This window comes from Pelobates fuscus, chromosome 5 (genome assembly GCF_036172605.1).
Source record: "Pelobates fuscus isolate aPelFus1 chromosome 5, aPelFus1.pri, whole genome shotgun sequence".
Taxonomy (NCBI): domain Eukaryota; kingdom Metazoa; phylum Chordata; class Amphibia; order Anura; family Pelobatidae; genus Pelobates; species Pelobates fuscus.
Window position 1 is genome coordinate 109,572,671 of NC_086321.1, and position 24,689 is coordinate 109,597,359.

The window sequence follows — 24,689 nt, forward strand, 5'->3', positions numbered from 1 at the left end:
AAACAGTTCCAGAGATTTGGGCTGTGCGGCCGGTCAATTTTATGCAGAAAAATCACTTAGTCCCATTCGAACATGCGTTCGAATTGCCGAACGTGACAGTCTCTGTAGCTGAAAATTCAGTGTAGGAGAAGGTAGGGGTCAGCGGTGTTCGTCTAAATGTGTAGCTGATTTCAGTTCCATGAATTTGGCTACACATACCGCTGACCTCATTCAAATGAACAAAGATGGCCACCGCCACGTGTTTGTTTGTACGAACTGCAGCCACCCAGCGGTCAGCATTTTACCTACAGCAGGCTCCCAGCCTGGGAGGTAAATTGCCTGCACACTTCCACTTCTTGGTGGTCCGCCTCTGTGGTACTTGGGTCAGTAAGCCCCATTTACTGAACCAAGTAGGAAAATAGCAATGAACAAAGGATTTTAACCAAGTCTGGGGACACTGGGAACACAGGCTTAAAGGGGAAGTGTCCCAAATAAGTCTGGGGACACCGTCTTAAAGGGGCAGTGTCTCAATTTTCCCAAAAATGTGCTTAAAGGGCCAGCACCAGTCCCATAAAAGTCCATAAGCCCCAATATGCTCACAGACTGTTCATAAATGGCCATACACACCATGGCCATAGTCATGAGGAAGGAGGCTGGCAAATAGGCTCCTCTATAGTCCAGGGAAGTAGGGCAATTTGTCACTTAAAGAAACAGTTACCAAAGGCATTTTGTAACAGTAACAATGATTGATAGGAACCTAAGCTGAAGACGCCCATTTGCAGGACACAGAGGATGGGGTGGAGCGAGTTGACATAGGACGCTGGGCTACGTCCTCGTGGTGAGCGGCTGAAGGAGCGACCGGGCGTGTAAGGAGACAGGAGCAGCCGGGACCAGCGTTCACAAAGATGCTGACCGGGATCCCCCAGTGAGAAATGCGAGGGGAACTCTGGCGGACGGACCGAATTAACGGCAGTGCTGCTCCGTGGATAGGCGAGTGTGGCTGGAGGAAACGGAGCTGCAGGCATGGCAACAGAGATAAGTTCCTACAAAAAAGCAACAGTTTGCTACTTGGCAGCTCGCTTGTTCTGAACTTGCTTTGAACAAATAGCTTTTCTGCATGTATAGCACTTATATATAGCACTTATATAGCACTCAAGGAGGCACAACAACCATCATAGTTATCACAATATTATAACTATCTCTGGCACATTGGGGTTCAGTAAGGGAGATTTCCCTAATTAAGGAGTTGCAGGGAAAGAGAAAAGGGGAAGAAAGGAAGGAAAAAGAAAGGGGGGGGGGGAGAAAAAATAAAAGTTTTTATAGCCCATAAATAAACAAATCAGATACCAACTATTGGTTTGCAATAAGAATAAGGGGGAGCAGAAGAGCTTACTAATTTTGTAATCCAATAAAAAAAATAATAATAAAAATTATTTATTAAAAATAATAATACATATATATATATATATATATATATATATATATATATATATATATATATATATATATATATATAATCAAGTGGGAAAAGGGTAACCAAAAACAAAAAAAAACAAAACAAAAGGGGAAACCACTAGCTATAAATAAATAAATTAATTAAAAATAATAATTAAAAAAAGGGGAAATCAAATAATAAAAAAGGAGAAAGAAAGAAGGAAGGAAAGAGAAGGGAAAACAAAGGAAGGGAAAAAAATAAAAAAATTATGGCTAGAAAAAAAAGCACAAAATGGAAAACAAGTAAAAAAGGGGAAAAAAGTGGTAGAAAATAAAACAGAAAAACTTAATTCTTTTTTTCTATCAAACTCGACACCAAATAAAACTAATACGGATCTGCAGATTAATTTAAACACCCCGCCAGAAACATCCACAAAAAAGAGGCTAACAGAAGACAGCCGGGAGGATAGTCAAGAAAAAAAACCATAGTGAATAAAAAACAGAATATGACGATTTGCTCAAACATCTAGACAGCCAATTCCAGACCATAAGAGAAGAAATACAAAATCAAACTAAAGACATCAAGATAGACCTTGCCACGCTTAATCAAAGGCTGCTGGGTATGTAAGGAAAATTAAAGGAATTGGAACAGATGGGAAATACCCATAAACAAGCACAGAAGGGGTTAGAGAAAAAAATAGAGGAATTGGAGGGCAAATTGACAGAACTGGAGGACCAACCTGAGAATTAGAGGTATTCCTGAACAAGTTAAGCAAATAAATCTGGAAGCATATACAGAAGAATTCTTTAAAGATCTGAAGATAGAATGGGACCAGAAAATCCCTATGATTGAGAGATGTCATAGGGTATACAAAGGAGTCCCAGAATACCTTCCAAGGGATATGATATTGTGCTGTACCACCTTCAAACTAAAAATGCAAATCTTAAGTGCTATAAAAAAACAATGGATGTTCAGAAAAATATGACATGTTTAAAGTATTTCAAGATCTGTCATGGACAACTAGACAAAAAAGGAGGTTGTTCTCCGCAGCCACACTCATCTTAAGACAAAATAATATTAACTATCGCTGGGGTTACCCTACGAGGATTATCATAATGTTTGAGGGAAAACTTACACATTGCAGTAATGTAGATGAACTTGAAAAGTGGATAGAGGAAAATAAAATTGGTAACTGCTCTGGCCAATAAGAGGAAAATACAGAGAGAGGAGAAATGGGCAAAAAGATTTCTCTCCCTCCCTGCAGTCCCCCACCTTCCTTGAAAATTTTCTATTCCTCACCCCCGGTTTTGTATTGTTTCTCAGCCACACTGCATGCAGTTGCCCCGCTCCCCTTGCCCCAAAGCAGTTGCTCCAATTACATGAGCGCCATGGGTCACTCATTTCTCAGCCTGCATTTCCCACAGGATTTGGGATTTATATCTGAGTGATGGCTACCATCACCCAAGATACGGTATGGTGGGTTCGTCCTACCACACCTCTTATTAGTTTAAGGTTGATGCCTATACAATGGATCAACCCGTCTTATTTGTTCGTCAACAAAAAAAGTATAAAATCCCTTGGTCTAAACACTAGTCAGTCAAATCTAATAGATAGAGCCTAAAAAATAAAAGATCACTATAAATTAAGCTGATTTCGATAAATGCCCGGGGGATAAATACACCAAATAAAAGGTTAATAAATCTAGATTATTTGACAAAAAAACGGATGCAAATCTGTGCTATCCAAGAAACCCACTGCATAAAGTCTATAGAAAAGACAATAAATTATTCTAGATTCCCTATAATCATAAGTGCTGCATTAGAAAGGGGAAAAAAAGGGGGGCGGGGCCGGACCGCCGACGGGATCAGACGCGTCTGTCTGAGCTCCCGCTTAGAGGCCGGGAAAACGGCGCAAACAGGAGGCAAAATCTCCCTAACCACCCACAATTACGTCCACCTTGATCCCCAGAACCCGTGGAACGAGGGGATACCCTTTAAGCTGCCTTCAGTAACCCGACTAAGGCCCGAGGCGTGAGGAGCTTGAGCCGGGATGAGACGGCCGCTCTCCCGGGTCTCCGGCCGGGGTCCGGCGTCCCCCCCCCCCTCTGGACCGAGGGGGTCATCCCGGTCTGCACACAAACGCAGAGAGTCAAGACACGCGGGGCAGAAAGCTACTACCCTGCTACAGAGAAATCTCCCCAAAATGGCCGCCGCACGCCAGCCACATGTGCGCCCTACCGCAGGAGCCACTATCCAGCACATCGGATACACTCAGGGGGGCAACATCAAGCCCAAACCATGACTGACACCAACCCTCAGAGGCAGGATCGACACAACAGGAGCCCAGGAGAATCCAACGAGGAACCCACTGCCTGCTACGCCCGCTTTGCCGGGCACTCACTCCATGCTGCACAACAACAACGGGGCAGGTAACGGACAGTACTGCAACCTCCCAGGTCGGTGTAGCCTTGGGAACACAACACGCAGACACAAGCCTACTGGGACAGCCCGGGTAGCCCCGACCAGCCAGGCTCTTGCCGCCCGATTCCAGCTGATACCACCACACTCCTTAATGAGGTGGAATATCATGGCCACCGTGAGTGTCAGAGCCAAGGGACTAAAGTGGTCAGTCTGTAAGATCACACTTCATGAACGCCGTCCTGCAATCATACTGCCAGACAGTCTCCTAGGAACCTTCCATATGCCGCTCAAGGGAGTCGGGTGAATCCTGTGGCAAAGCAAACAAGCACAGCACCATCTCCCTAACCAAGAACGGACGCATACCTGCCTTTTTCTTAATATTACTTGTCGGTTATTTTGTGTTCCTTTTTTTTTTTTTTTTTTCTTGTGGTTTAACCGTATAAAGTATGGTGGCGCTATCCTAAATTCTAAGTTTAGCCCAGAGGTTTCTCTCTATTACCCATCTTGATGGCAGATTATGGAACAATCCTGTTTATACCTACCACAAGCATATACCATGCTGTCAATTACCAATAGTTCGCCCTCACCCGTCTAGTAATACATTTCCAGTACGTTTACCTACTCCTGCGAACTCGCCCCACACAACTGTAAACTTTCATGCTTAGCTCGAACATGTATACTTTGCTTGATCCTTATTACTAAAAAAAAAAGGAGAGAAAAAAAAAATATAGACTTCATCTTGTATTAATCTATAACACATACCTTAGCAACTAGTCAAATGTACCTAGCCAGTGGTAACCTTACTAAACCTAACCTTAAGCGTTTGACAAATCATCTACTAACAAAAAAATGTGCAGATTTAACAATGCTACTTCACTGTATCATCCTGTACCAAATATTGCCTGTTTATGCTGTTGTGGCATACCTGAGCAGCTTGTATTTTACGTTTGCACTACAAAAATAAAGAATTTAAAAAAAAAAAAAGAAAGGGGAAAAAAAGAGGAGTGGCATTTCTGTTTGCAAGTAATATTTCTTTAACTATTAAATTCCAAGATTTAGACCCAGAAGGGCGCTTTATTATCATTCATGATATGTGAAATTAACAATAAGTTATTTACACTGGTCAACATATATGCTCCTAACAAGGCTCCTATCAAATTTATTTCCAAAATTTTTAAAAAGGTAGACCAGATTCGACAAGGTTTGGTACTAATAATGGGAGACTTCAATTGTGTGGCAGACCCATTGAAAGATAGGAAAAGTCATAAAGCCAATAAAAACAAAAATGAGAATAAACTGCAAAATCTATTCAAAAAATATAATCTAAGAGACATGTGGAGAACATTCCATCCTACAGAATTGGACTAAACGTGTTGTTCGAAAACATATAATTCATATTCAAGAATAGACTACATGGTGGGAGATGTAGCCATGCTCTACATTGTCAAAAAAATCAAGATACAGGATATAATGTGGTCAGACTACAGCCCCATCAAGTTAGAATATAAAGATAGCTTTGACAAATTCCGAAAGGAATGGAGGATGAAAGACTTCCTACTATACAAGAATAGCAACCTAGAAGAACTAGGAAAGATAACAAAATGCTTCTTTGAGGAAAACAAAGATAAAGGCACCCCAGAGACTACAGTCTGGTGCGCATATAAATGTGTAATAAGAGGTCACTTAATCAAGCTGGCATCAAGTGTAAATAAAAAAAGGATTACAACCCTTATCAAAGTTATACATTACATTAAATGAACACAGAAATCAAAACAAAATAACACCATCTACACAAGGTGCTTATAAAATTAATTAAACAGAAACTCAGATTAATGAACAATTAGCAGATAAAGCATCAAAACAACTAGAAGGACTCCAAGTTAAGTGGTACCTAAAAGGCAACAAACCAGAATCCATGATGACCAACAGGCTGAAGAAGGAAAGAAGTAAGTGTGTAATTTATAAAATAAAAGAGAAGGACACTTTTGTAATGGCTCCAGAGAAAATTGGTGAAGCATTCAAAAGATTCTACCAAGACATGTACAGCCTACCAAAAGAGACATTTGGAGACCCAAACGAGATCAATCACAGAGGAGGAGGTAGAAACAGCAATAAACTTAAAATAAAGACGGCTCCAGGCCTATATGGCTTCACAAACAGATATTACAAATCAATGAAGAACTGGCTTAAAGGAGAACTAACCATTGTCTTCAATCGTATAATGGAAACAAGAGAGTGCCCAGAGGAGCTGCTAATGGCAAATATTGTGTCTATTCCAAAAGCTGATAAAAACCTGGAGCTGGTAAGCAACTACAGACCTATATCATTGATTAATGCCGATATTAAACTACTATCTTCTGACTGAAGCCTGTGATACCTCATCTCATTAATGATGATCAAGTTGGTTTTGTCTCTGGGAGATCCCCGGTGAATAGTCTCATAGTGGAGGAAGCAGAGAGCAGTGGAGCCCCTCTAATCCCGTTGTCATTAGATGCAGAGAAAGCGTTCGACAGGGTTGGATGGGGCTTCATGTTCTCTGCTTTAAACCATTTTGGAATAACCGGACCAATTTTTAAAGCAATATCGGCTTTATATAGTGCTCCATCGGCTAAGGTCACAGGGTCAGGATTTACATCGCATTCCTTTAGTATAAAAAAATGGAACCAGACAGGGATGTCCCCTCTCGCCTTTATTATACATAATGGCATTAGAGCCCCTCACCATCCTAATGAGACAAAACAATAAAATTAAGGGATTTACAAATACTACAGGACAGACCAAACTTAGTATCTATGCAGATGACATCCTGCTAACACTTGAAGATCCAATTAGGTCGGTACAAGAACTACTTAAAGATATAAACAGCTATTCTAAAATCTCTGGATATAAGATAAATCTGGAAAAATATGAATAAAAGACTGACCAATGATCTTGCACAAAATAATGGTCTAGCCAGAAATATGGACAAGTTGAAGTACCTGGGCATTATAATAACCCCCCTATTAAAAGACATGGTAGATGCCAACTTCCTTCCATTGCTGAAAGACACAAACAAAAAAAATTGAAAGACTGGAAAAATGTGGGATTCTCATGGTCAGGAAGGATTAACATATTAAAATCATACGTTCTACCAAAGTGGCTATATATTTGGAGAATGATTCCAATCAACTGCCCAGAAAACTGGTTGTCGTTACTGCATAGGTCCTTCGTTAAATTTACTTCGAGTGATAAGAAACCAAGAGTAAAGATGAAATTACTGGCTAGAGCAAAGCAGGACGGAGGGCTGGGATGCCCAGAAGTCTTCCAGTGCTACCAGGCCAGTATATTGTTCCACATAATGCTTACACAGAACAGAGCGGCTATCAAAGAAAATTGGTATAAGATGGAACTAGCAAAGACCGGTGTAAGGAATTAAGCCTCATTATTCTGGACGGTTGATACAAACAGAGATATCATGAGAGAGGCATCCAGCAAATCCCGGATACTCGAAGAACTGACGAGATGGTGGGGCAAATTGACAAGTAAGAAAGGTCTTAGAAATAAAATAATAACTGCCCTCCCTTTCACGACTATTGAAGATATGTTGGAAAACCTAAGAATAGATTCATGGTCTGAGAAAGGGGTGGGGGATTATGGAGATATCATGGCAGAAGGCAAATTGAAAGTATTTTTTTCCAAATTATGACTGGATTTAACATCTCCTCTAACCAAAGGTTTAACTATTTACGAATCCAAAGCTTTGAGCCTTATACATTTATTTGCACAAAAGAATTATAAAAACCTAATAACTAAATGTGTAAAAATTATATATAGCTGGAGACATGATAAAACAATAGAAGTGATCAATAAATGGGAAAAAGAACTAAAAACAAATATAGAAGTACATCAATGGAAAAATTCCTTAAATAAACTGAATAAGAATATTCATTGCTTAATCACAATTGAGACCCAGTTTAAGTTATCAAATAGATAGTATCTAATACCCCAATGTCTGAAGAAGATTTTCCCCACAACATCGGGTGAATGCTGGAAATGCAAAATAGCATAAGATATAAAAGAAAATAATAGGGAAAAAAAAAAGAGACTTTGATGATGACAGTGTACAATGCCCGAAGACTGGTTTGAGTGTGCTCCATGCATGAAGGGCTGTCACAAGTCTGAAAAAAAAATATCTTGTGCTAAATTTTATATGTGATATCCTCAATCAATGTACAGTGACCGAAAGGTCTCCACTCCCATGGTCACATACTAATAGAAATAAATATGGTAACAAAGAAAAAAAACATTTTGCTCTTCCACCTTACCCAGTAAAGTCACCAGTAAGAATTAAATTAAGGAAAGATAGTCGTATATAGGTTTTAGGTAAGATGTACATTAAAGGGAAACTATTAAATGACCCCACTTTATTAATGTATTTTATAGAAACCATTAGAAAGTCATGCAAAATGAAAGTAATATATTAAAAAAGATACATACTGTCAATGTTTTCTATGAAGCAACTACAGGCAGTCTCCAACCTAATCAGAAAAGACACATATCCCATAAATCTCTGTATATCAAGGGTTTATCAAATAAGGCTAGCTGCATCCCTAAGAAGATATTCAGGTTCTGTCCCACCGTTCCCTCTTAGTCCCTTAGTGTCCTGCTTTTGGCACACTAGGAAAAGGTCCCCAACATTCATAGCAATGTTCAGGGCACTAGGAAACATCTCCTGCTCTCTGACTTGTCATTAACTTGAGTGGACCCCCTTCTTTCAGGGAAGGTCTCTCCCTTTGGGGTGCGCTAGCAATGCAATTGCATCACTTGCACCGCCCCCTTTACCTACCAGCGTCACGATTCTCAGGAAGCTATTATTTGGTTGGTATTAGGATGAGTGAACCTGCTCTGTTAACTTATTGCAGCTGTAATGCAACTGCTATAATTTTTATCAATCGCTTAGTTCACTGTTTAGTGACATGGGCTGTGTGTATTGATAGACCTTTCTGAGATCTCTAGAAGCACACCTGCTATAATTGTAGTTATTTATGTACTGCCAGAACATTACAGAACAAGTTGTTTTGTCACGGATTCATGTAACATATGGCACTAAAAGAGTTAATAAGTGATGCTTACACAGCATGCTTGGGTGCGGTGATGATGAAATTGGCATATGGGGTTGTTTTTGTGCACGTGTAATGTTTTTATTAGCTTTATACCCTCAATGAAGATATAAAGTTCTTGGGCGTTTCATGCTATTTTTTTTTTACTTGTTAATGCATGCTACAAAGAGATAAATAGGAAGGGTACATTGATTTCTATGTTGTTGTTTCTTTATTGCCAGGAGACATATTTTCATGTGTAAATATAGCTTTGTGAGGAGGATTACATAGCAGAACAAATGTTAATTGTATTTGGCAGCTGTTTTATTGCTTGTCTTGTGTTATTAAATCGAGCCTCTCATCCTAAAGTAGAACCTTTGACACAGTACTAACGGTGTATATACTTGGGCAGACTGTATGTCACCTTTTTATATGGATGTTAACAGAAAATATAAACTGCAAGTCGCCATTAAAATGTTTCATTTAGAAGTATCCTGTAATAACTCATTAAGTGCTAAGCACGTTTCCCAACAAAAAAAGACATTACATTTGGTAAATTAATATGTATTAGTTATAACTGGTGTGGAATAGATTAATAGGTTCTAACAAGTATGTTAAATACTTTTAAATTGTGTATATACCCTTAATTTTCTTATATATATTTCCTATTAGCATATTTATAAATAACCAACAAAACTACCAAAATAGTCCAGATAAATTAGAACATACATAGACTGGAGCTCTGCTAACTAGATACTTTAAACTATTTGCTAGCTAGAAATATTGTAATTCGTTAGCTTGAAATATTGAAATGTCTCTGATTTGGAAAATAGGAGGATTAAAAAAAAAAAAAGAAAATGAAAAATCTCACCTATAAAAAATACTTAACATTTTCATCCATTATTATTTATAACATGAAATTAGCTGGTGGTTCTGTGAAAATGAGGTGTTTCTTTTTCTTGAGAATTGTGCAAAACCTGCTTTCAGCCATTGTATTATTGATGCTACTGCCAGTTGGTGTAATTCTTTTGTTTTTATGAAACAGACTGTCAGGATCTATAATTCACAGATCATTAACTGCTTCATTAAGACTGTAGAGGCCCCGTGGGTCTTAACTAGTTGTACCAATCTTAAAACAAAGACTCTTTGCATTGAAAGTGCTTTAGGTTGCTTTAACACTGCTGTGCTTTAAGGCATATGTTAATAATTGGAAAACAAGGCGTAATTTGTTTATTTTATACAGAATAATGAAATTATCTTCTAAAAATGCATAATGGTATCAGATGCACCTTAAGGATAAAAATAAACAAGCTTAAATTGTTATAATGAAGGAAACAGTGCCAGTTGCTATGTAAAAGCCAAAATCATTTTGCAAGCTAAATTACTGGTTTATTATCATGCTGTCAACAAGGAAGGAAAACTACATTAGAAAGAAATTTAAAATAAAATGTTTAAAAAATCTAAAAGTTTTTATATAGCAAATAAATGACAATGCAAACCCTTTTTTTTCCCTTTTTTATGTTGGTAATGGGAATATGTACTGTAAACATTCTCTTCAAATAAAATATATTTTAACCCATTATTATTATTGTTAATATTATTATTGACATTTATATAGCGCCTTCTTATTACACAGTCTTTTACAATATTATAAAATGGGGAAATTTAACAAAAAATAGGACCATTACAAAATGTTAGAGGTACAATAGGTTGATTATTGATGAGGACCCTTGCAATCCATTATGTACTTTCCTAACAAGCATTGTATGCATTTTCCATAATATCTAAAGCTTTGTTATAAAGGTTTTTTTTTTTTTTAAAAAAAAAAAAGATATTTCAAGCCATGTTTTATATTAAGGCTAGCCACAGGGACATTACTAGGTTCACTTGGGACTTGAGCTCAAATGAAAGCACATATCCCTGCCTTTCTGTGTTATACCCCCGCCTGTGAGGTATGTGGTGAAAACATAGCCAGAAATAAGCATATGCTGCACAGACAGTTATTCAATATGATTACATCATCCTATCTAACTAATGAAAGGGTGTGAGAAAAATTTATGTTCTCCAGCACCCTCTTCCAACAGTCACGTGTGAGGCACAAATGCCGTGAGTAGCCCGATGGAGCACTATACTACTGATCTTTCTTTTTATAACAGGCAGTGGCTTTGAGAAGAAGCTTCCAGATGTTAAATTAAAAAGCAAAACATTAATATCCTTATGTCCCCTTCACTAACTGTAGGCATATGTATGCAAGACTCAATGTAACTGCTGCAAGGAAACCCACAGTGTGCAAAAATGGCTATATATTAACGCCTTTATGACATTAAGTGCAAGTAAAGCAACTTGCTTAATATATAAGGTTTTTTTTCCTGCTGTTCTCTGTTCAAACAAACAATATTATTGTGTTTCATTCTTGGGGTCAGGCCTTTACCTTTCTGATTATCTTACCTATTTAGCCTCAAGCAATTACATTGTGGAATCTTCATTGTGACCTAACTGGAACATCAGACCACCCACCAGGTCCTTCTAAACACAACATATATAAGCTAATCTACATGATATGTGAAATACTGGCATTAAAATGGACCTTAATCCAAGGTCATTGTTTTCCTAGTGTGTCCCTTACTACTTTTATCAATAATCCTCAATATATTTTAACACTGACCTAGCAAACTAGTGTGAAGCCATTAGGCACGTTTTGCCATTTGTGCCTTTTTCAGTCAAGTTGAATTTTTTTTAATACACTTACATTCCTATGCTGCTCTAGAAAGTGCATGAAAAGTATATTTATTAGTATCTGAAAGTGTCAAAAATTATTTTTTCTCCTTCCAAAAAAAAGTTTCATGCTGTCACCAGTATCAGAAAATAAATAAACTTCATATGAGATTTGCCAGGTAAGGGTTTCATTAATATAACCTCAGTTGGAACACAGGTATGTTCTTATCTCCTACATCCAGAAGAATGAGAACTTCGGTCTCCATTTAATGTTTGTGGATAAGCTTTTCAAATTTTCACAATCTGTTAGAAAAACTTTACAAATGATTCATCTACAGAAGTCATAATAAAATTATATAAGATTTTTTTTTGTAGATAAATCATTTGAAAAGTTTTGAAAATTGTGATCATTTGAAAAGCTTATCCCCAAAAAATAAATTGAGACCTTTGCTTGAAATGGTAAATATGATGGTAGATAAACTACTGAACTGTTCTCTGAATGAAACCAAGTCATATAAAATAATTATTGTTTTCCTCTAGTACTAATTACACTGTCAACTATATATTTTGAAGAACAATAAATTTCTACCACAATTATTCACAATATCGCTTTAAATAAAATGCATCAGTGGATATAATTTTGCTCTAATATGCTGGACTAGAACATTTCATTAACAAAAAAAAAATATGTATCTGTAGTGATTTATGGCAAGATTGGTAAAGACAAAATTCTTCTGAGCATTACCCAAAAGATGATATTTTGTTATACTCTATGCATAATATAGATAGTGTTTAAGCTTGACTATGTATAACATGCTGCCCTGTATTCAAGTTCATCTGTGTAACCCTGGAAGACAATTTTCAGTTGAATGTGTCTGAGCTATAACGTTAGGGATGGGCGGCTTCCTGTTTTATGGGAGATGGCCTTGGGCAGATTTAAACAAAGCCCCATTGATTTTCAGAGAACAGCATCTCTAGAGGTTGTAAATTTACAATATCCCATTAAAATGTTTGGGCATTATACTCCATCTGTTTCACACATCTCTGTTCACAAGCAAAATGACTCAAACCAGAAAGTACATTTCTTTATCGTTTTCTCACTTAAATTTACAGCTTAAAATACTCATAAGGAGTATAAACTATTCCACAGTTAATTGCAGATTACAGACTTTTTATTATATTAACATATCAAAACATTAATTTCAATTTCATTAACTTTGATAAGGCAATATCATATATTCTAATAAAAGTGTGTTTATTTGTGCAAAAAATGATAATGCTATATATACAGATAATTAGTCATAGAAGTGAGGGATACCATTTTCCTTCAGGTATTTACAGCTACTAGTACATGTTTAAACCCCTTTGGGACCAAACATGTTATGTCAAAAGTATTCCTTTAAGACCAAAGATTTTATGTCAAAATGTCTAAAATAAATTCACCGTGGGCTTAGGATAACTCTTGCACAATTATATCTCATGTGCAAAACACACTGCTGACAAAATTTAAGAACACAAAAATTCAAAAGAAAAATAGGTAAAGTAGTAATAATAATAAATAAAATAAACAATAGTGCACACTCCCCCTCACACAGAAAATGTCCAAGCATTGTAAACAATATCACTGGGCAAACAAACATTGCCATGTTAGATTTTGTATTTTTCTTGCTAATTACAGCCATAACATCCTTATATAATTCTTATCGGTAAATTTCATAATGCCTATTAATAGCGTGATTTCCCATTTGAAGATACTGCTGGTATTTTCAAAAGAGGAAATCACGCTAGTAATAGGAATTAAGTAAATTACTATTAAATGGTATCATACCAGTGTGCCGGTAACAGGCACCTAGATAGCTTCACTCCTAGACTATACACATTTTTTTTATCACTGTCTCATACATCTCAGAGAGAAGACGAGTAAGGAAGGAGGAGCGAAGCTATCTAGTCCCCTGTTTAGAGACTTAGGGTCAAAGGTTACAGAGAGCAAAATTTTTATTTTTGCTTGTAAACAAATATTTCAGAATTCCATACTTTCTAAACGGTTTTATTCCCTCAATATTTATGTATACATTGAACAAATGCATGAAAAATAAAAATTGTATGTACATTTGCATGATTTTAATTTTTATGCTTGTCTGAACAGTAAGATGTACACTTATCAACTGTTTTATGATATATGTTTATGTACTAGCTAAACAACATATGTTTTAATTGAAAGTTATGCTAATATTTTTTCTAACAAAAATTGCATGCTAGTGGAAGGGTTAAATAAGACAATTACTATTGAAACCACAATAAGACAAATTATAATTTGAGGTGAACTATTAATTTCCATCTTCCTTCTTTTGATGACTGCCTCCACTTATTTTCTTTAAGTTGCTAGATATTGATCATAGTTAGCTCAGTCAGTTATGTTTTTACGCTCATAAGGATATTTTACTGAGTCACTTGTGTTTGTATAGTTAGGTTTTATACTTTTGTTCTGTGAACAGTGTAAACAAGTTATTTTCAAATATGCTACATACTCCCTTTATTACTTTATTCTGTTGTAATTATTGCTCTTTAATAAATCTATTTACAAAATGATATATAAAATGTACAGTGTATCGAAAAAGAGTATGGAACCAATGAAAATGTAAAATGGGAACTAGGGGATTTATGACCAAGAGTTAGTAAGCAGTCTTATTTTGATATCAATACTTGCTAATAAACAGCTGATTTGGAAGCACAAAAAGTTGTAATACATTGTAATATACTGTAGCTGATACTGTTAATTCAAGTTGTACAGAGTGAGAACTAATTGCTTAGATTCATTTTTAGTGTTAAAATTGGAAGCTGATGTTCTATATCCAAACCTGCTAGCCCTCTGATCATGGGATTCAGAATCCCTTCCAATGTCTAAGTAATATATAACCATTGATGTGTTTTGACACCATAACAACTTCTTCAGGGTAGAGCCCTATGATCATATTGTGATATAATAACTGATAATCACCTACATGAACTGCCAGGTTAGCAATACGGAAAGCAATGAGTCTGGACACAGGGACCTTGCAAACTGCTTGAAAATGGTTTGACACATAACTGAAGAAATGCAGTAGTCTGCTGACATTACAATGAGCTGGACTGTTGTGGTTATGGTGCTCACATTGCCCTATTAAGAGCAAGTTGTACTCTTAAAAGGTAATTGGTTTACTTTTATTAGTCTGCACAAATAGAGTATATAAGCTTCACTGGGTAATCAGCATAAATGAATTCATTTAGATCACAAAGGACAAACAGCATACATTTTGGTCAGCAGGCCTTAATCATTTTTGAATAAATTCCATTACTATTAGTTTATTTTTATTGTCAACAGAAAGCTTTAAAGTCTCTAGCTTATTTTGCCAGATTCACATATTTTAAAAAACCATCATCTACCAGTGCATATATTTAAAATTTTACATTATTGTTTTATAAGTAGGTTTTTTTTTATGTTTAAATGTTTATACCATAGTTAAAAAAATTACTGACAATTTTGTTTGTTATAGAAATATAAATTCACTCTGATTTAGATTATTAAATTGCTCTGATTGTTTTATTGGAGAAACCAACACATTAGGGAAACATTAAGTCGATGCATTAAATATTTGTATATTTTTATACAAACATTTTCATAGTATGGTGTTTATCAACATTGTCTCAAACAGGCCATGTAATCCTATGGATTGTCAGTCAGAATTCTCTGCTAACCCTAAGCACTCCAGCATTACTTAGATATGTTTGCAAATATTTGTGGGGAATTTATGAAACATCCACTGTTCTAAAAAGTTGTTAGAATCTATTTATTAAACAATGACTTATAGTGAACTGACAATGAACTTCTTCTACTAACTGAGCTGGACATATAATATAACTTGAAACATGGGGGATGGTTGCACTCACCTGAACATGCTTAAATGGGGTGCTGCTGGGGGCCATGTTATACAATAAACAATACACAAGATCCAGCGCACTCTCCTATCTACAAAACAGCAACTTCAATGTTGACAGATTTTATTAGGTTTTTAAACGTTTTTTTTTAAAAAACACCTAATCTAGGCAAAAATAAAAATGGGGATTTAGTTACATTATAGGATCATACATTGCATACGCCTGCCATAATGTCAATGTACCCCATCTTTGGCAGGTCCTACTCTCACAGTCTAATGTCTGCTCTTATGAGATTAACCCACTTACTTGGGAAAAAATTCCATCTGAGGCTGTCTGCAGTACAAGGCTAAATAGGGACCTGAGTTGAGGCACCTGTAACAGGGAGGGGTGCAAAACCAAGGAGTTGGCTAGACTCCCAAATATATATATATATATATATATATATATATAAATGAATGAATGAAAAGAGATGCACTCACAGGTCTTGATAGATAAAAAAATCGGTATTTTTATTCTCCCAACAGGATACACATTGTCCGATCTTGAACTGATCGGACAATGTGTATCCTGTTGGGAGAATAAAAATACCGATTTTTTTATCTATCAAGACCTGTGAGTGCATCTCTTTTCATTCATTCATATAACATAACGTGGGATAGCACCTAGGCATTCATATCTACTTATTGTTTATTGTGGAAAGGGTGAGTGCCAAGACACAGACGTTCTATATATATATATATATATATAGTAAGGCATAGCCTGTAGTTGTGGGAGGGGTTACCCGGCTATAAAAGCTCAGGCCCCCTCTGGTTCAGCACTGGAATAGCCGGGTTCATTCAGAACCTTTGCACTTCCGGTTCAAGCTCGCTCCCACGTGATCCGCGCCGGTCTGAGTGGAAACCCTGATCGATTTTGTCCCGGCGTCTTCCGTGCCCGGCTTCAAACGCTCCAGTCCGGCTTACTCCCGTGGTCCCCGGCGAACTCCCATTCCCCTCAGCCATACCCTCGGCGGTTGCAGTACCCGGACATATACTTACCTACTCCAGGTTCCAGAACCGTGAGTCTCGTCCACACCACTCTCAGCCAGACGCCTGGCTGCCATTTATACTGCACACACCTGTTCACTAATAACTTCGATTGTATACTTACCTTACCGCTCGGTACCGCATTCACCTTATCTTCCACCCGGGCACTTAACCTCCAACGCTGGCCGTTAACCGGCCACCCGGCAATAGTAACAAATCAGCATACGGTCAATCACAGGTCGGCTCACGAAGCCCCCTGGTGGAGGAATAGATAATACTCGGTTTACTTCCCCTATACACAACGACGGCTCATAACAACCCCTGGTGGCAACACATCATATGACACAATGTTAAATGCATTATAAAAATATGTCTAACCCCATTCCCCTTGCTTTTCTTTCTGCTTTGGCACCCATCTAGAATGTTACCATATCATGTTTATTACTCATTATATGTTTATGATAAAGGCTTATTTGAGGTTGTCCCACGTCACCAACACCTATTTACGTTACCTGTCATCTACACAGGTAGTTTCCAAAACCATACCCCGGTCACAGCTACACCTGACCCGTCTCAGCCTTACACCTGCCTTAAAAACGCGTCTTTGGGCACACGGTAAGAAATAACTTATCTAATACCAGGGGTTGTCCCGTACATTGTCATGTTCTTCACATAAGATTCATGACTTAAACTCCTTACGTCCATCTCCTCAGGATTCACTCCCGGCCCATTCCAATCCTTTTCAACACCTCCCCGGCAACTGGGAGCTTTCATCGGACTCCCATTCCTAGCCTTATCCTCATCCTCAGATAACAACCCAACTGGCGTTCAAGCTATCTTCTAAAGACAACTCCAGTATTTAAAGCATTACCAGGTAAAATAAAATAAAATATAAAAAAAAAAAAAAAAAATTTTTCCATGCCGACCCACTTTTAGCCGGCCCTATTTTCACAGGAAAATTAAATATCCTCCAAAAAATGTTCTACGTGGAAAACTCTTACAATAAACTAATAGGTACGGTCGCTCGACTATTACTCCCCACCCCCCCCCCCCCCCCCGATCCAATAAATATCCATATATATACATAGGGCAGTCAACTGGTGACAACTAGGGTACAATCCCTAGCAAAAATATTGTAAATTGAACTATTCCTGGGAGGCCAACACCCATCCTCATCAGAGGTATACGCCCCTCGGTCCAACGCATAGATAGAGCCTCACAAGAACCACCCTTGGTTGCCAGTTAGGGCCTCACCACTCACAGCCAACTTACTTTTTCTTGTTACAGTCACCGAGAGGCCAACGTTCCCGCCACATCATTAATGTGGTCCCCGTCCAACCGGCCCTCTACATAGATAGAGCCTCTCTCGCCACTTGGCATTAGTAGGGCCTCACCTTCCTCATAGAATAGATAATGTTTCGCCGGATTGGCATAGCTAGCACCAGTTGACTCAGGCAAACTCCGTCTCTTACCCTGTTTTCATTTTTAGTATGTCTCAATCCCATTACCAAGAAGAAGAGCTGGCCATACCTGAAACCCCTACCAGACCCGCCACTCCGGCTGGCCCAAGCACACCCACCGAGAACCCAGCCAGCCCGTACGCTCTCCGGTCATGGACCATCCCCAAGCTCGTGGCCGAATTACGTTGCATGGGGGTCCCGTTTCCTGCCACAGCCCGCAAAGCAGAACTATACAAACTTTACATATCTAATACGTGTACTCCCCAACCAGGAGTAGTTCTGCATTCGGAAAACTATAACGAGATCAAGGGTCTGATGTCTTCTCTCGTGGCCTCAATTACCACGATCAGCACTAGGCTGGATAAACTGGAAACCCCTCAGACTGCAACAGTCACTCCGCCCATACCAATCCTCACTTCGGCTCTCCTCCCTCACGGTAATGACACTACCGTAAACCCAATACCAAGCACATCCACCCACATCATCACGCCTGCACATTTCGTACCCCCGACTATACGCAAAGACATTCCGGAAGGCAAGGACATAAACCTTGTATCTCTGCTGATTGCATCACAAGATGTCGTGGAGAACAAGGCTTATTGTTACGGTGATCTTTTCGGTCATGCTAAAAGCCAGAGATCCCAGGCTCAACCGGAAACTCACCATACCTGAATTCGTCCTAGCCTTCGGCCTCTACCGTGACGTAATCTGTTCCACCTCCCCTCACCGTAGGGAGGAATTGGACCTGTACATGCACAAGTTGGTGGACCTAGGACACAAGTATGGGGGTTTTTCCTTCTACGACTATCACAAATCTTTTTCGGCCAAGGCGGCAGCATCCATAACCCAATTCAACACTCATACCAACTGGAGTAACCTGGATACAGAACTTTTCTGCCGCCATTTTGCTGGCCAAAAACCTCCATCCTGTGCCCTGTGCGCCTCTATCTCACACTCCACCAACTTGTGCCCAGTCGATCCTAACCTTCCTACCACTAGTTGTGCTACCTTCGGTTCCGCCACTGCAGTACACAGAGGATTGAAGGACAAGTTGGGCAGACCCATTATTTACCTTGGGAAAGCGCAGATCTGCAACAACTTCAATTCAGGAAGTTGTGGATTTAGCTCTTGCAGACTGCTGCGCGTCTGCTCAATTTGCTTCAGGGCACATGCAAAAACTATGTGCCCCAATCGTCTGTACCCCAAACAATGACTAACCAAAGTTAGCATTGACAACCTGGCATTCTACCTCCAGGCACACCCTTCCCCTCACTTAGTCGACTTTCTTATTCAAGGCTTCACTGAAGGTTTCCACACGGGTCTAGTCACACTTCCCACAGGTATTCTAGAATGTCCCAACTTACAGTCAGCTATCCTTGACCCAATCTCCACATTGTCACTACTCATGACCGAACTAACTAACGGGGTTGGGGAAAAAACGATATTTCCAACGCATTTCAGCTCCTACCCATCCACCCGTCCCTGTGGCACGTGCACGGCATCAAATGGGAAAACAAATACTACTTTGCCACCCGCCTTACCTTTGGAGCAAAAAGTAGCCCGAAATTGTTCGACATATTTGCCGACACTCTATGCTGGCTACTCCTCAATATCGCTCACTGTCCCGCAGTTCTACACTATCTGGACGACTTCCTTACGATAGAATCACCTCGTTCCTCACCAGTTAGTCTCCAGAAGACCTTGGCCCTATTTACAACATTAGGGGTACCACTATCTCAAGCAAAGACAATAGGCCCAACTACAAAACTGACGTTCTTGGGTATTCAACTAAACACCGTTACATTACAGGCTAGTCTTCCACGGGAGAAGGTGAAACATATCATTGAGGTGGTAAAACATTTTCTGGTGAAGGACACGTGTACCAGGTCAGACCTACAATCCTTACTGGGCACGTTGAACTTCGCCATGAAACTTATTCCTCAAGGTCGGGCGTTCATCTCGAGATTGTTGTGCCTTCTCCCGTTACTTAATACGGACTCCAGCACGATATCACTAGATACTCACGCTAGGACAGATCTACTGATGTGGCTACGGTTCCTAACTCATTGGAACGGGATAGCCATGTTCATCACTCCTTTATCAGGTTCCTCACCCATCATCTGGACCGATGCAGCAGCTCACACAGGGTTCGCAGCAGTCTATCACAATGACTGGTTTAATGTTTCATGGCCAGCAGAAACCTTAGGTTTACCCTCATTTCCCACTACATCAGCCCTATTCGAGATCTATCCGATTGTGGCAGCCGCACAACACAGCCGCTGACGCTCGATTTGACTTACAGGTTTTCTTCAGGACACACCCCACAGCCAACTCCAGACCGGTCAGCACCCCTCCATTCCAAGACCTCATCCTGGACTAGAAAGACTGCTATCTCACAGCAGATACCTAGCCGGAGCAGCCCTATCCACAAACACATCCCGTGCATATAATCGAGCATTTACCATATACACCAAATTCACGACAGACCATCAGATAACGGACACACACTCTTTAGATTCCATTATTGCATTTATTTCCTTCTGCCACCTTAACCTAAAATTATCATTGAACACTATTAAACCATACCTCTCGGGTATACAACATCACATAATCAGTGCCTACCCTAGTTCTAAACCTTTTATGTCTTCCTATCCCGTGAAAAACATATTAAAAGGTATACTAAGATCAGACTTACCCACTACCTCTACTAGACTTCCGATAGACGGCCCCAAGTTTCGCGCACTCTCCAATATTTTGGATTCCAATCCTTTTGAAACCCATACCAACCTAGTTATCAAGACAGCGACCTACCTAGCTTTCTATGGGTTTTTACGTCCAAATGAGTTCACCACCAATAGTATTTTTGGACAGCAGCAGATCCTCAACATCACAAATCTTCAGAGACACACAGATCACTATGTACTCACCTTAGGTCACACAAAAAACTAATCAAACAGGCCCTCCTACCAAGATCTGCTATTATCCCACAGGCAATCAGTGGTGCCCCGTCGCAGTATTTGACACCTTTTTGGCTACTCTCACAGGTCTCAATCAAAACACCCCACTACTCGCATTACAAGGTTTACTCTTAACAACTGCCAAGTTCATTCAGTACGTTAGAACTCTGTTCATCCGTCTCAACCCTACAGGGTTTTCTGGTCACTCTTTCAGTATCAGAGCCGCTTCGGCAGCCTCTAGTCATATCGTACCCTCTCACATAATTAAAAGGTTAGGCCGGTGGAAATCAGCGGTTTACACCACTTACATTCCACAACCAGAAATAGAACTAAGATCAGCATTCAAATGTCTTGCTATGTAATCTGTGTATAAATAAAATGAATTGTTTACTCCAACCTTTTTGCCCTCTTTTATTTCAGGCCTACCTCATACGTCGGTTACGGCACACCTCAACCGACTTTCATATTCTGGTATAATCAGTACACTTACGGCTTATGTCCCCGACTACAAATAGTAAGGCATAGCCTGTAGTTGTGGGAGGGGTTACCCGGCTATAAAAGCTCAGGCCCCCTCTGGTTCAGCACTGGAATAGCCGGGTTCATCCCTCCCACCACAACCCTCTATAAACCATTCCTGGGTGGGCCCTCTTTTATTTCAGGCCTACCTCATACGTCGGTTACGGCACACCTCAACCGACTTTCATATTCTGGTATAATCAGTACACTTACGGCTTATGTCCCCGACTACAAATATATATATATATATATATATATATATATATGAAACATGGGGGATGGTTGCACTCACCTGAACATGCTTAAATGGGGTGCTGCTGGGGGCCATATTATACAATAAACAATACACAAGATCCAGCGCACTGTCCTATCTACTAAACAGCAACTTCAATGTTGACAGATGTTATTAGTTTTTAAACGTTTTTTTAAAAACACCTAATCTAGGCAAAAAAAAAATTGGGGATTTAGTTACATTATATTATCATACATTTCATAAGCCTGCCACATCCCCCATGTTTCATATATATATATATATATTTGGGAGTCTAGCCAACTCCTTGGTTTTGCACCCCTCCCTGTTACAGGTGCCTCATCTCAGGTCCCTATTTAGCCTTGTACTGCAGAGAGCCTCAGATGGAATTTTTTCTCAAGTAAGTGGGTTAATCTCATAAGAGCAGACATTAGACTGTGAGAGTAGGACCTGCCAAAGATGGGGTACATTGACGTTGTGGCAGGCTTATGCAATGTATGATCATATAATGTAACTAAATCCCCATTATTTTTTTGCCTAGATTAGGTGTTTTTAAAAAAACATTGAAGTTGCTGTTTAGTAGATAGGAGAGTGCGCTGGATATTGTGTATTGTTTATATAATATAACTTGGTTGCCACCTCAACATTACTATTATATGAAATAGTTAACAATAATAAATCAAAGTGCCAAGCTTAGTTGGCATCAGTGTTAATGAAGGCCCCTTTTTACTGACGTCGTGTTTTTTTGTTTTTTTGTAAATATTTTGTTTTGTAGCTGTCATAAACAAAATAAACTCTGGGGATTGAATTGGGATCTGCTACACCGTCAGTAGGGAGCTACTTTATTAATCTGAGTTTATTTCCTTGTTATTAGTCATATTATATTTTGTTGCACAATCATTTTCAAACACATATATTTCTGCATCACTCCCACGTACACAAACACGTAGACAGCCATTGTTTCATTATACATTTTTTATTTTCTTCTTTTTTTATTTTGTACTTTTTTCATTCAAATTTACCGCTGGCTTCAAGGTTTTTATATGATAGATAGATATTTTAGTATTAAAGATAGGGCTAAGGTTTTTCATATGTAAATAATCAGTAAATTAGGCAAGCCGGAGTATTTATCACTTGTTCATAAAAAAAAACAAAAAAAAAAAAACTCTAAGCACCAGAACATCGCAGCTTAATTTAATAGTTCTTGGGCAGAGAGAGACTTTCAGTTCTAAACACACCATTTGCGTTCAGCTACAAGAACAACTCTAGTGGCTGTCACTCAGACATTTCCTGATTAATCCTAATGTGATCCTGCTATCTTTGCAGAACCAAGGTTCAGCTTCTTCACATTCAGAATGAAGATAGCAAATGCTCCCTATAAAGATGCATTGGCATACTTAAATTCTACGAGTAGATGCTGATTGGTGCAGTACAGCAAGTTCTGTACGAGCACAGTAGCCCCCAATGTTTCCCTTTGGAAGAAAACAATGGATTGGATAATCTTTAATAATATTTTCAGCCAAGGGACGAGCGGTGGCCACTGTGATTCCAGTGCTGCGAGGGAGTTAAGGCAAGTAAAAAAAAATAACGGGGGGGGGGGGGGGGGAGGAGGGGCAGCAGTATTTGCAGCTGACTGGGTTGCGTGGTTTTACTTAGAGCTCCTGCACAGAGTTTCTTTTAAAGGGCCAAAACAATAATTTTATTTTGAATTGATACTTGCCTAGTGAGTGCAGTTACTGTTATGGGGAAATGAGGAAAGAAGATGGGAGCTAAAGAGAGTCTGGAGATATTGGTGTGTTTCTATCCAGAAATAATATGAAGGGTCAAAGGAGGACGCCCTTGATAGTCATGTGCCTTCCAAAGTTAGTACAGTCAATTTCTCTATAGCCTCTTTCGGCATATTATTCTCTTAAATCTCTGCATCTCTGCATTTTCTGCACACTACATACTTATGTTGGTTTGTCTGAGCAACTAGGATTGAGCTGTAATTGACAATTCTCAATTGCCTCACATGTTCAGTCTTACTAACCTAGTAGCAGTAAATTGTGCCTACTATGATGCTCTTTTTTTCATTGGTTATTTACTGATATCTGTGATAATGCTTTTGAGTTGGCACATTGCATGCTATCTTATTGGTGCAATTTGTCTTTTTTTTTTTGTCTCATTTGTCTCGTATTTACTTGAAAAATAAAGATTGTAAAAAAAAAAAAAAAAAAAAAAAAAAAGAAAAAGTACTCTCTACAGTCTTAAGCCACATCTGTGGATTAAGACCTTGATAGCATTACATTTAATCATTGTGGAGTGGTATTTCCCGACTTATAGCCCCTCCTCTCCAAGGCCATATTATAATTGTGGAAACTGGTCGTCGACATCAAGTTTTCCAATCTGGATTGCAATAATGATAGTGAGCATGCTGGGAGTGGGTGAGCCCAGTGCTCTCTCAGCCTACCATTGTCATTCAGATTGTATGGATTCACGCTTGATAATGCAGAGGTGTAGTTTCCACGTTGTCAGCATTGTTGATGAAGCAGCTGGCTGTAGGCGGGGTAGTCTCAGTGCTTGTTAAACCACTACTGTCTCAAATCACAGCACTCACAGGCAGGCAAGTAACTTGCTTCAGTGATGAGTGGTTAAAAAAATCAGTTTGCCAAAAATAATGTAAAAGATTTCTATTAACATCATCAACACCTTATTTTCCCCTTTAAATCACAGTACTATTCTATAAATCTCTTCAGTAATGTGATTTGTTACAAAGTGACAATAGCAGAACTTAATAACTAAACATTTAATATTATCAAAAATAGTCACCATGCATACATATAAAAAAGATTATAAACACGTTTTACATACACCAACAAACATGTATTTTTTTTGAAAATTAACAGAAACCCTAATATTCGCAAAGTACCAGTCTTTCTGTCCCAAGAGGGCTTTTGGTA